This window comes from Panthera onca, chromosome B1 (assembly GCF_046562875.1).
Source record: "Panthera onca isolate mPanOnc1 chromosome B1, mPanOnc1 haplotype 2, whole genome shotgun sequence".
In the NCBI taxonomy this organism is placed as follows: Eukaryota; Metazoa; Chordata; class Mammalia; order Carnivora; family Felidae; genus Panthera; species Panthera onca.
The window spans coordinates 179,343,083-179,355,838 of NC_138342.1; the positions used below are offsets into that span (position 1 = coordinate 179,343,083).

The window sequence follows — 12,756 nt, forward strand, 5'->3', positions numbered from 1 at the left end:
TTGTTGGGAGATTTTTGATAACTGATTCAATTTCTTCACTGGTTATGGGTCTGTTCAAGCTTTCTATTTTCTCCTGATTGAGTTTTGGAAGTGTGTGTGTGTTTAGGAATTTGTCCATTTCTTCCAGGTTGTCCAGTTTGTTGGCATATAATTTTTAATAGTATTCCCTGATAATTGTTTGTATCTCTGAGGGATTGGTTGTAATCATTCCATTTTCATTCATGATTTTATCTATTTGGGTCATCTCCCTTTTCTTTTTGAGAAGCCTGGCTAGAGGTTTGTCAATTTTGTTTATTTTTTAAAAAAACCAACTCTTGGTTTTGTTGATCTGCTCTACAGTTTTTTTAGATTCTATATTGTTTATTTCTGCTCTGATCTTTATTATTTCTCTTCTTCTGCTGGGTTTAGGCTCTCTTTGCTGTTCTATTTCCTTTAGGTGTGCTGTTAGATTTTGTATTTGGGATTTTTCTTGTTTCTTGAGATAGGCCTGGATTGCAATGTATTTTCCTCTCAGGACTGCCTTCGCTGCATCCCAAAGCGTTTGGATTGCTGTATTTTCATTTTCGTTTGTTTCCATATATTTTTTAATTTCTTCTCTAATTGCCTGGTTGACCCACTCATTCTTTAGTAGGGTGTTCTTTAACCTCCATGCTTTTGGAGGTTTTCCAGACTTTTTCCTGTGGTTGATTTCAAGCTTCATAGCATTGTGGTCTGAAAGTATGCATGGTATGATTTCAATTCTTTTATACTTATGAAGGGCTGTTTTGTGACCCAGTATGTGATCTATCTTAGAGAATGTTCCATGTGCACTCGAGAAGAAAGTATAATCTGTTGCTTTGGTTTGCAGAATTCTAAATATATCTGTCAAGTCCATCTGATCCAATGTATCATTCAGGGCCCTTGTTTCTTTACTGACCGTGTGTCTAGATGATCTATCCATTTCTGTAAGTGGAGTGTTAAAGTCTCCTGCAATCACCACATTCTTATCAATAAGATTGCTTATGTTTATGAGTAATTGTTTTATATATTTGGGGGCTCCCGTATTTGGCGCATAGACATTTATAATTGTTAGCTCTTCCTGATGGATAGACCTGTAATTAGTATATAATGCCCTTCTTCATCTCTTGTTACAGCCTTTAATGTAAAGTCTAGTTTCTCTGATATAAGTATGGCTACTCCAGCTTTCTTTTGGCTTCCAGTAGCATGATAAATAGTTCTCCATCCCCTCACTCTCAATATGAAGGTGTCCTTAGGTCTAAAATGAGTCTCTTGTAGACAGCAAATAGATGGGTCTTGTTCTGATCCATTCTGATACCCTATGTCTTTTGGTTGGCGCATTTAGTCCATTTACATTCAGTATTATTGAAAGATATGGGTTTAGCCTCATTGTGATGTATGTTTTATGCTTGTAGCGATGTCTCTGGTACTTTGTCTCACAGGATCCCCCTTAGGATCTCTTGTAGGGCTGGTTTAGTGGTGACAAATTCCTTCAGTTTTTGTTTGTTTGGGAAGACCTTTATCTCTCTTTCTATTCTAAATGACAGACTTGCTGGATAAAGTATTCTCGGCTGCATATTTTTTCTGTTCATCACATGGAAGATCTCCTGCCATTCCTTTCTGGCCTGCCAAGTTTCAGAAGAGAGATCAGTCACGAGTCTTATAGGTCTCCCTTTATATGTTAGGGCACATTTATCCCTCGCTGCTTTCAGAATTTTCTCTTTGTCCTTGTATTTTGCCAGTTTCACTATGATATGTCGTGCAGAAGATCGATTCAAGTTACGTCTGAAGGGAGTTCTCTGTGCCTCTTGGATTTCAATGCCTTTTTCCTTCTCCAGTTCAGGGAAGTTCTCAGCTACGATTTCTTCAAGTACACCTTCAGCACCTTTCCCTCTCTCTTCCTCCTCTGGAATACCAATTATGCGTAGGTTACTTCTCTTTAGTGCATCTCTTAGTTCTCTAATTTTCCCCTCATACTCCTGGATTTTTTAATCTTTTTCTCAGCTTCCTCTTTTTCCATAATTTTATCTTCTAGTTCACCTATTCTCTCCTCTGCCTCTTCAATCTGAGCTGTGGTCGTTTCCATTTTATTTTGCAGCTCGTTTATAGCATTTTTTAGCTCCTCCTGACTATTCCTTAGTCCCTTGATCTCTGTAGCAATAGATTCTGTGCTGTCCTCTATACTGTTTTCAAGCCCAGCGATTGATTTTATGACTATTATTCTAAATTCACTTTCTGTTGTATTGTTTAAATCCTTTTTGATCAGTTCATTAGCTGTTGTTATTTCCTGGAGATTCTTTTGAGGGGAATTCTTCCCTTTGGTCATTTTGGATAGTCCCTGGAGTGGTGCGGGACTGTGGGGCACTTCCCCTGTGCTGTCTTGAATAACTTGCGTTGGTGGGCGGGGCCGCAGTCAGACCTGATGTCTGCCCCCTGCCCACTGCTGGGGCCACAGTCAGACTGGTGTGTGCCTTCTCTTCCCCTCTCCTAGGGGCAGGATTCACTGTGGGGTGGCGTGGCCCGTCTGGGCTACTTGCACACTGCCAGGCTTGTGGTGCTAGGGTCTGGCGTATTAGCTGGGGTGGATCGGCAAGGTGCACGGTGGGGGGAGGGGGGGAGCAGGCTTAGCTCACTTCTCCTTAGGTGATCCACTTCAGGAGGGGCCCTGTGGCGGCGGGAGGGAGTCAGACCCGCCGCCGGAGGGGTGGCTCCACAGAAGCACAGCGTTGGGTGTTTGCACAGAGCAAGCAAGTTCCCTGGCAGGAACTGGTTCCCTTTGGGATTTGGGCTGGGGGATGGGTGAGGGAGATGGCGCTGGCGAGCGCCTTTGTTCCCCGCCAAGCCGAGCTCTGTTGTCCGGGGCTCAACAACTCTCCCTCCCGTCGTCTTCCAGCCTTCCCTCTCTCCGAGCAGAGCTGTTAACTTACAACCTTCCAGATGTTAAGTCCCGCTTGCTGTCCAAACACACTCCGTCCGGCCCCTCCGCTTTTGTCAGCTGGACTCGGGGACTCTGCTTGGCCGGCAGGCCGCCCCTCTGCCCCAGCTCCCTCCCGCCAGTCCGTGGAGCGCGCACCGCCTTTCTGCTCTTCCTACCCTCTTCCGTGGGCCTCTCATCTGCGCCTGGCTCCGGAGACTCCGTTCTGCTAGTCTTCTGGCGGTTTTCTGGGTTATTTAGGCAGGTGTAGGTAGAATCTAAGTGACCAGCAGGACACGGTGAGCCCAGCGTCCTCCTACGCCGCCATCTTCCTTATTGGGTAGATTCTAAAAGTTAACGTAGGTTATATGCTTAAAACAGCCTGGATGATAGTAAATTATGAATGCGTGTGTGTACGTGTCTTGCTATTATTAATTTACTTGAAGTTCATCAAAGAGTGTGTAATAGGTCTTGTTTCTTTTTTGCATATGCTGTTTTGTATGCCTAGAATCACCCACTCCCCCTTTATCTGACTTACCCTCTCTCTTCTGAACTCCTGCTCTGATGCCAGTCTTTCAAGGGAACCCTCACTGTCTGCCCCTGCTCCAGGCTGGACGAGTTACCTGTCCTATGTGCTCCTATAGTACCTGGATCATAATATTCATTACACCAGATATGGGACCAAGGCGTTTGTGGTTTTGAAGAATTTTAAGTGACCTAAAGGGCTATGATGTTTAGTAATTTGTAGTGGGGTTAATTATATATATCATAAGACTATTAGGATTAAATAAGGTACAGCATACGTTTGGGGATTCAGAAGCTCTCAGGATATATCCATTCCTAAAGTCAAGTTTCTACCACAGTTTCGTTTTCTATTTCTTTGTGTTGTTTCTCATATTAAATTTTGGGTTCCTGAATGGACAGATTGTTTTATCTCTATCCCTAGTGCCTTATATGTACAAGAAACTTAACTAATATTTGCTGAGTGAATGTGTAAAAGAATGAATTTTTATGTATCTCAAAACTGACTTGGCCCTTAAGCCATAATTTTGAGGTGCTGACCCATTTCCCCAGGGAAGAGCACACATGGCTAACTGCAAAATTTCAGAAGGTTTGAGTTACAAACCTTTGCCCTAGAAGATAGTTTCCTATTTATTCAGGAAAAAAGGAGAAGATATACATTTTTTAATACTAACTACTCTAGAGATAGATGGCTAATATAGTTAAAGGACTCATCTGAGTTCAACATTTTAAACGGAATATACTACCCTCTTTTGTCTTTGCCCAGCAACTTCTTGGAGAAGATAAAATGATTCACACATTTTTAACAGAAGCAGATTTGGATCATAATTTAGTAAACGTGAGGAAAGTCAGTTATATGTATAGGTGTTGGAAGGATGATTTGGGCATAGAGAAATCTTCCCCACCCCTGCTCCCACCCAAGTAGTTAACAGATGCCTTCTGCACTGTCTACAATTCCTTTCGTTAGCTACTTTTACTGACCCATCTTCAGTGGTGTATCTGAGAGGGTTAATTCATTTAGGCACTAATGCCTGAAGGAAAGGCATAGCCAGCCAAGTTGGCCGATGACAATGGAGTGTTTAGGTCAGGACATGGAAGGGTGAATCCTAGCAGAGAGCACTTATTTTGGGGACTGGCATGAGGGCTCGGTAACAAACGTCATTTCCTTTAGGATAAAGGTAGGCTTTAAAACCGCATGAGGAAAGATGAGATCCTTTGATTAATAGCTCTTTCAAGACCCTTCTTAAATGTTCTTCCTAAAAGTCAGGCTTTGTGGTTCTCGGTGGCACAGAGCATATACCTGATATGACTGAGAGATGACTGTGGCTTAAATGTATAGGCATATTCTGAAGACCCAGAAGCTTTCCAGAGCACATCCCGATCAGTGATAATTAGATCTGGACCAAGATTGGGGTGGAGTGGAGAGCAGGGGGAGGTTGGGGGAAGCCACATGCATGCTCCACCCCCCACCATCCTGAGAATCACTGTATATAAGAGGTAAAGCGTGTGGTAGTGAGGTATTCACACAAAGAATACGAAGACTAGGGAAAATGGTGGAGAACTGTGAGCTACATTAAGGTCCATTTGCTTCATTTACAGATAAGGAATCCGGCCCGAGGTATTACAGAATTGGCTTTTCTGCCACACCAGGCATCTCTCCAGACCTTATTTTATACCCTAAGACTTATACATTGCAAAATGCTTTTTGGCATACAAGGTCCTTTTTTTTTTTTTTTTAAGTAACTAAGTCTTCTGATGGGTTTCATGACAGACCCACTGTACTATGTACTATGAAAAAAGAAAAATAAATGGGAACAACGAAGAATAGGAGTAATTCTTAAAGTGATGCGGAAGTAGCTAGTATTCTGAACAAATACTGAGCAAACAGTACTGGAATGATTTAATGCAGTTTAGTAATACTATCTGAAATAGTATCCATTTCATTAAGCCATGGGATTCAGAGTTGACTCTCCAGGCTGGTAATTTTTCTAGGAACCAGATGAAATCATTCAATGTAATTTGGGGAGACAGTACTGTATATTTTATAGAGAGCTTAGGAATTAATTCAGAAACTGCTCTTACAGTTCTGGCATACTCCATGTATGAACAGTTCTTTCTAATCCCATCTTCCCTGGGTAGTTTATGTGGAGGTCAAGAGGTCACCCTGGGCTGTGGCTGGTTCAATATTTTTGTTACGTAAAATGACATTCAGTATTTGTGTTTTTCCTAATAGGGCTTGTGTTCACTTGAACGACTCATGCAGAATTGCTTCATCGCGTGAAGGACCTCACTGTTTGATTTCCCTCCTACTACTTTTCCTTTACATCACACACCGAGAAAGTCATGAGCAAAAATCGTCACTCTCTGAGGGTAGAAACTACCATGATTCACAAAGACAAGAAGTAAGTTTCCTGTCATCACAAGATGACTCAGGTTAGTAGCTTTTGTTATTGCAATTCAAATAACATGAGGGTGTAGGGCTGTATGCAAACCTAATTAGGCCCCGTGTCTCTACTTTTAAATTTATGATGATGTGATATAAAGGAAGCTGGAGTTTATTTTTGCACTAGGCAATAAAAACCAGTTTGAAAATAGTTGTACAGGGTAAGTTAAAATTGCAAGAATATATTTAGTATCTTTTTAGAGAGGAAAATGCTTTTCTCGTAAAGAGCGTTATTAAATGATCATTTTTATCATAGAAAAGTTTGCAAGCTGTACTTGGAGGTAATATGTAGATGTTAAGTTTTAAGGATTGTGGATTAAAAGGTTAAAAAAAACAAACCACAAAAACTCAAGTATTTTTTTATAATCAAGTCTTTGAACTGTCCTGACCCAACTTGTGTTGTTGTGTTAGAATTGCAGTTTGAGTAGGTCTTTGAAAGTTAAAGCAGTCTTGTGTTCTCTTTTTTAATATTGCGTCTTCTGTGGGATTTAGAAATAGGTGAACAATTTAAATGCTTATGCTTGCTTTTAGTTACAAAAATGTGACTTCTGCATGCCTACGGTAGGTCTGTAAAACAAGGGTCTACCAGGACAGGAAATCCTGAAATACAAAACACAACTGGGAAAGCTCCGTCTTAGCCCTGTTTCCTCCCAGTGCCTGTTGCCCCCTGCAGGGCATTTATGATTTCCGATCAAAGACTCGAGCACCTGTTTGTCTGGAGTAAAGTATTGTTGTCTTGCAGAAGGAGCGAAGGAAAGAGCTTAATGATACATTGATTCTATGGTTAATATTGAGTGTCTGCTCTGTGTTGAGCATTATCCCAAGCACTCTGTGATATACACAAGAGGTCATGTTCTAGTTCCTGCCCTCCAAGAGCTTCGAATCTAGTTGGGCACATATACAAAGCTGAGGGTTCAAGATGGTATCAGGAGAAATGTCCTAAGAGTGACAGAGATAATAAATATGCAGAACACAGAAAGAGTGGGGGAGCTGGTTTATACCTATGGCTCTCCATGAAGTCTTTATGGAGGCGGAAAAAGCTTGCTAGACATTGAAGGCCAGGTAAGATTTTGGAAGGGGAAGGTGATAGAGCATTTCAGATGACAGAGAACAGTCTGTTGGCTTTAGCAAAGACCTGAACGAGGAGCTCTTTTAAGACCCACTCAGGGAAGGGCGAGTAGAGGTCTTTGGGTAGAATCCGAGAATTTGAGATACGGTAGCACCAAGATATAAGACCTGGGAACACAGACTGGCACCTGGTCATGGAGGGCTTTGAATGCCAGACTAAGGAGTGCAAGATTTTTCCTACAGAGAGCAGAGGCCCCTGAAAGGTTTTCAACAGGGAGGGGATATTATTAAATGGCCATGATTAGAAAATTATCCAGCATTGGCAGGAAACAGAGATTCTAAACTGCTTTTCTTGGGTTCATGGAGGGAAAACGACAAGCTGCAGCCATGAAGCCAGGAGTAACACATATGCTGGGTGGTCCCTGCAGCCACCTCTTACTACAAGAGCACACAGTGTCTCCAGCAAGTTAATGAGGACGAGGGGTGCAACTCCCAGTGTTATGGATGCCTGAGATGAGGGGGGTGGAAGGCAAGGGGGACAGAGAGACCGGAAAGTTGTAACAGCAACTCATATACTAGGTTGTGGCAGAACAAAACAGAAAGGCAGGAGACGGAAAAGATGGCGGGACTACTACACCCGTGATCTTCCCTTAGGCTAGCATGGTTCCCACAGGACGCTGCCATCCCAGTGTCCCCAGTGCCCCAGGGTTCCGACAAGGGTCTCTGCATCTGTTTGTGGCAAGTCCTGTCGGAACACCGGTGACCACGGTGCATCTCCTCCACTGTGGCACCCCGAGGTGCATGTTGTGGTCGCAAAGACACGTTCAAGTCCGTAACGAAGTCCATTGGCAGCAAACGTCAAAACAAACTCTCCCTCAGGCACGAAGGACGGATTTGTTGGGAGTGTACTGAGTAGCTGATAGAAGAAAGAGCTGCAAACCAAACCTCAGGAAAGGCAGCCCTTGGAAGAAACCCCGAGGATCTTTCCTTTAGGCTTGTGCCCTAAGTGATTGGGCTCCGACTACCTCTTATCAGTTTCCCAGGGGAGAGAGAAGGACTGTCCTAGATCGCATCACATGTCCACCCCTGGTGTATGTGACCAGCGGACCCCAGCATCACTTGGAATCTGAGAGAGGGGCAGTTTCTCAAAGGAAGAAAGGATAAGCAGAAGTTTTTAAAAGTATTTAACCTCTAGGGGCGCCTGGGTGGCTCAGTCAGTTGAGCGTCTGACTTCGGCTCAGGTCACGATCTCGCGGTTTGTGGGTTCGAGCCCTGTGTGGCGCTCTGTGCTGACAGCTCAGAGCCTGGAGCCTGCTTCAGATTCTGTGTCTCCCTCTCTCTCTGCCCCTCCCCTGCTACTACTCTGTCTCTCAAAAATGAAACATTAAAAAAAAAAGTATTTAACCTTCTAAAAGTTCTGGGATTTCAAATAATGGTCATAAGTTCATGGCTTCAGGCTTGGGGAGAAATCAACTCTTTTGCAGAATCTCAGATTCCCAATATTATTTTTCCACAACTACCTTTGGCAGACTCAGCTCTTCCAAACTGAAGTTTTACTATTAAAAAACAGACAGACAAATAAACAAGTATTAACCAGAAAATCACCTCCAGCAATCCCTTCATGCTTTAGGGTCCACACATTAGTGTCCTTTCTCCCTCCCACTCTCCTTTTTTGTCCTTTGGTAGCAGTCCATTCTTCAAACACATCAAGTGGCCTGAAGTGATTTGATTTTTATGCCCTAGCGGTATTAGAAACAGGACCTTAAGAAACATAGTGCCGTGCCCAGCTTTGGGTGATCTTTGAATTGATGCTTCTTGTAAGTGCACTTTAACTGAGTTCTAGGGTGGCGATCCCCACTTCTAGTGCACTCATTTGGGGAAGTGTTACTTTACATACAAGCAGGGCTCACGATTTCCTTTTTAACAATTTCCAGTTACACTGGAAATGAACATAATCTATTAAATGCCAACGTAATACAATTCCAGACTTCTAGAGCAAGGGTTTTTAAGCTTCTTTGGCATTATTTTGAACGTTAATTTTTTAAAAAAAGGGTCCAAGCAAATCTCAGTTACAAGTTGTCAGAGTCTAACTTCTATGATTAATGGTAATACATTCTATGAACAATAAATATTAGAATGTATTAACTTTGTTCTGAGCCCTAATTGAAATAGATATAAAATTAATAAAAACATAAAATTCCATATTCTATCTCTTCTTTCCTATTTTTGTTTTTATTTTTTTTTTTTTAACGTTTATTCATTTTCTGAGAGACAGAGCGAGACAGAACATGAGCAGGAAAGGGGCAGAGAGAAGGAGACACAGAATCTGAAGCAGGCTCCAGGCTCTGAGCTGTCAGCACAAAGCCCCATGCGGGGCCTGAACTCACCAACTGAGAGATCTTGACCTGAGCCAAAGTCAGATGCTTAACCGACTGAGCCACCCAGGCACCCCTCTTCTTTCTTATTTTTATCCCTATAAAATTGGACTCTTAGATCTTTGTCTACTTTTCCTCCTTTCCATGTCTTGATTCTTTTGTATTAACATATAGGAAGCACACAGTCATCATTTGATATATATTTGTCTTCCTTTTTCTTCTCTTTTTCTCTTCCCCTAGTGCCTTTCTCCTTTTCCTTGTCATTCCGTGTTTCTCCTTTAAAAAGAAAAACTGTATTGGCACATATTTCTGGCTCCTTTCTTTGTTTTGGGGGAGAACCCTGTTTCTTCTGTTACGTATGCGTTGTTCAGGAGATTAACTGTCCAAGTATCGGGCTCCAGATTGCTGTTTCCTTGGTTCCAAGGCTTATAAATATTATGAAATCATTCAGAAAGATTTTATTCTCCAATAAGCTCAGCAGGTTTTTCCAATAAGTGTACTCACAGACAGCCACATAAACAACTGGCTAAACATTCCAGCTGATCGACATAGGAGTAATAAATCAGGGAGTTTCAGTTTGTCCAAACATTTCTAACAAAGTACTGAAGTAGCTGAGAAGTGTGCTAATGACTAACAGTCACAACAGAACGAGGTAATTAGAGAATGATGGTAAGTAAGAATAGGACCCACACACTGTTATAAGCTGAGGATAAGGCAGCATCCTTCCTGGATTCTTTACATAATTACTGTTCCCATCCATTTATTGAGATCCCTAATCCTCATATATCAATTAGTTGTGACTTGGAGGCTGTAGCTAACATAATTCATCCTTAATTTCACATCGAATGTTTAGAGAAAGCTATTCAGTATCTAGTAAACACACGAATCTAATGTTGGTAAAATGAGTTTCTTTTCTTGAGTGGACCAATGGGGTCACTGACCTGCTGCCGTAATATCACATCCTTTCTAAGAGCAAATATACTTTTTTTTCACTGGTTACTGGATAATCTGACATCAGACATCATCTTAAATTATTAAGAAATCCTCAGTTAATTTCCCTATACCGTCTCCATAAGGGTTGCCAGCAAGGTGTTTGTGAATCAGAATTATTGTGTGGGTTGTTGAGGTCATAGTGCTTGGGTTCACATCGCAAGCACTGGGTTTATCTGTTTTGTTAGGTCTTTTTTATGTTCTTCAATAAAGTTTTATAATTTTATTCCAAGAAAAAAGAGAAAAGAAATCCTCAGTTAAATTTCTTCTGAGCTAAAAACGCTCTCCGCAGTTTTTTGTACATACTATTACATAATCTAATTTCATGGGGATACTGCCTTGAAATCAAATCCCCACTCATCTTTGAACCTAGTGATCTCCAGTTTCTAGGTGTCCCCAAGAAGGCACTAACTGAGTGGCATTCATTCATCCTGGGAGTGGCAGGACACAGCTGAGAAAGAATACTCTGCTCAGCTTTGAGTTTTAAAATGCTTTAAAGTACATAGTAAGACAACTGTCTGAAAGTGAAAGGGTTTTCTTAAATTGAAATATAGAGAAAAGTACATGTAAGTGTACACAAAATAAGCACACTTGTGTAACCAGAACCCAGATCAAGAAATAGAATATTATCCGCACCCCAGGACGGTTCTCCCATGCTCCTTTGCAATTACTACACCTCCTGGTAACCATTATCCACTTCTAATGGCAAAGATTTGTTTTACCTGGTTTTGTACTTTCCATAAATGGAGTCCTACACTTGATACTCTTTGTGTCTTTCTCTTTTAACATTACATTTATGAGACTGATCCATCTCATTGCATATAGTCACAGACTTTTCATTCTTGTTGCTCTACAATATTTCATTTCATGAATCCATTACAATTTATTTGATCATTCTACTGATATTAGGCATACAGATAGTTTCCATGTTTGCGCTGTTTTGAAGAGTGCTATGTGGAAATTCTGTCTCTTGGTGAACATGTGTGTGCATTTCTTTTGGATATGTATACACATACATAAAGAGTAGAATCTCTGAGCCACAGGATATGCATAGGTTTGGCTTTGGTTGTCACTTGCCAAATAATCTTCCAAACAGGCTGACACAGTTTACACTTTAACTAGAAGCATATTCTAATTCTGGCAGCCCCATGTTCTCACCAACACTTCATATTCTCATTTTTCTTCATATTAGCCATTCTCTCATGTAAGTGTCACACTGTGGTTTTATTCTGCAACTGCCTGTTATGAATGAAGATGAGAACCTTTTCATGTGTTTCCTGCCCATCTCCTGCCCACTGTGAAGTTCTGGGGGTGGGGGGGAGGGTTGCCCATGTTTATATTGATTTATCGGTCTCTTGATTAGTGATGTGGAAGAATTCTTTGTATTCTGGATACAAGTCCTTCGTCAGATGTACGTACTGTGACTATCTTCTCACATCCTGTGGGTTGAATTTTCACTCTCCTACTAATGTATTAGTTTTAATACAGTCTAACTTATTTATTTTCCCTTTTATGGTTAGTGCTTTCAAGGACCTGTTCAAGAAATCTTAACCTACCTCAAGATTCTATAGATGTTCTCTTCTTCTAAAAGCCATATTGTTTTACCTCATAGCAAGAGGCTTTAATTCAGAAATATAGTCAGTAGGTATTTTGAGATGGAATTAAATAAGAAAAAAAAAAAAACCAAGTGTGTTTTCCATTGAGCCAAAACATGGAACACTGCAGAGAAAATAACGGTGCAGAAGGAAACTCAGGATAAAAATGTAACAGAAGTTCCCATCACAAACAAAAGACAAATCCCTTCTGGTGATTGGGCCATGAGTTTAGAGGCTATTAGCTCAGTCTCTGAGCTGACTTTCCAGGAATGGTTACTATAGACACTGTTCTGATGATACGCAGCTATAGTGAATCCTCCCTAGGGACAAGGAGCCACTCCTGGGGATGAGACAAGGTCTCTCAGAGTTCCCTGTGTTCTCTGTAGGTCAAGTGCAATGTCTCATCTCCTTGATGAGAGGCTAGGAAAATCTTTTCTCGTGAAGCCTTTTCAACTCCTCTGAATATTTTTACTGTTTATACATTTGTGTGGTAGGTATATAGTTTGACAACAATCGCTAGAAGTATTTCATCTTTTGGTGCTCACATCAAATCTCAAGGTTGCGTTTGGAATTGTGGGTATTGGACATATGTCTCGGTGTGCACCCATACATCCCTGTTTCTTTACCCAGAAACATGGCATTAAGAAAAACTAAAAGGTGGGAGGGATGGCTTACAGAGGGGCGCAAGGAAACTGTGTGGGTGATGGCTATATTCATTATCATAATTGTCTCATGGTGCCCAAGGTATGTCCATCTAAAACTTACCAAATTGCACACGTTAAATATGTGCAGTTAGTCATATGTCAGTTGTACCTAAACTGTTAAAAATAAAATTAAAAAAATTAAAAAAAT

General features: G+C 41.3%; 1 protein-coding gene across 2 annotated transcripts in view; it reads left to right on the forward strand.

Annotated features, from left to right (window-relative positions):
• Positions 1 to 12,756, forward strand: part of TRMT9B (tRNA methyltransferase 9B (putative)) — a 72,950-nt gene that overhangs the window by 35,912 nt on the left and 24,282 nt on the right. For both annotated transcript variants that reach the window (XM_060653107.3, XM_060653110.3), the window contains exon 2: positions 5,667 to 5,866. The gene's annotated coding sequence lies outside the window, so the exon portion shown is untranslated. The remainder of the gene's footprint in view (positions 1 to 5,666; positions 5,867 to 12,756) is intronic.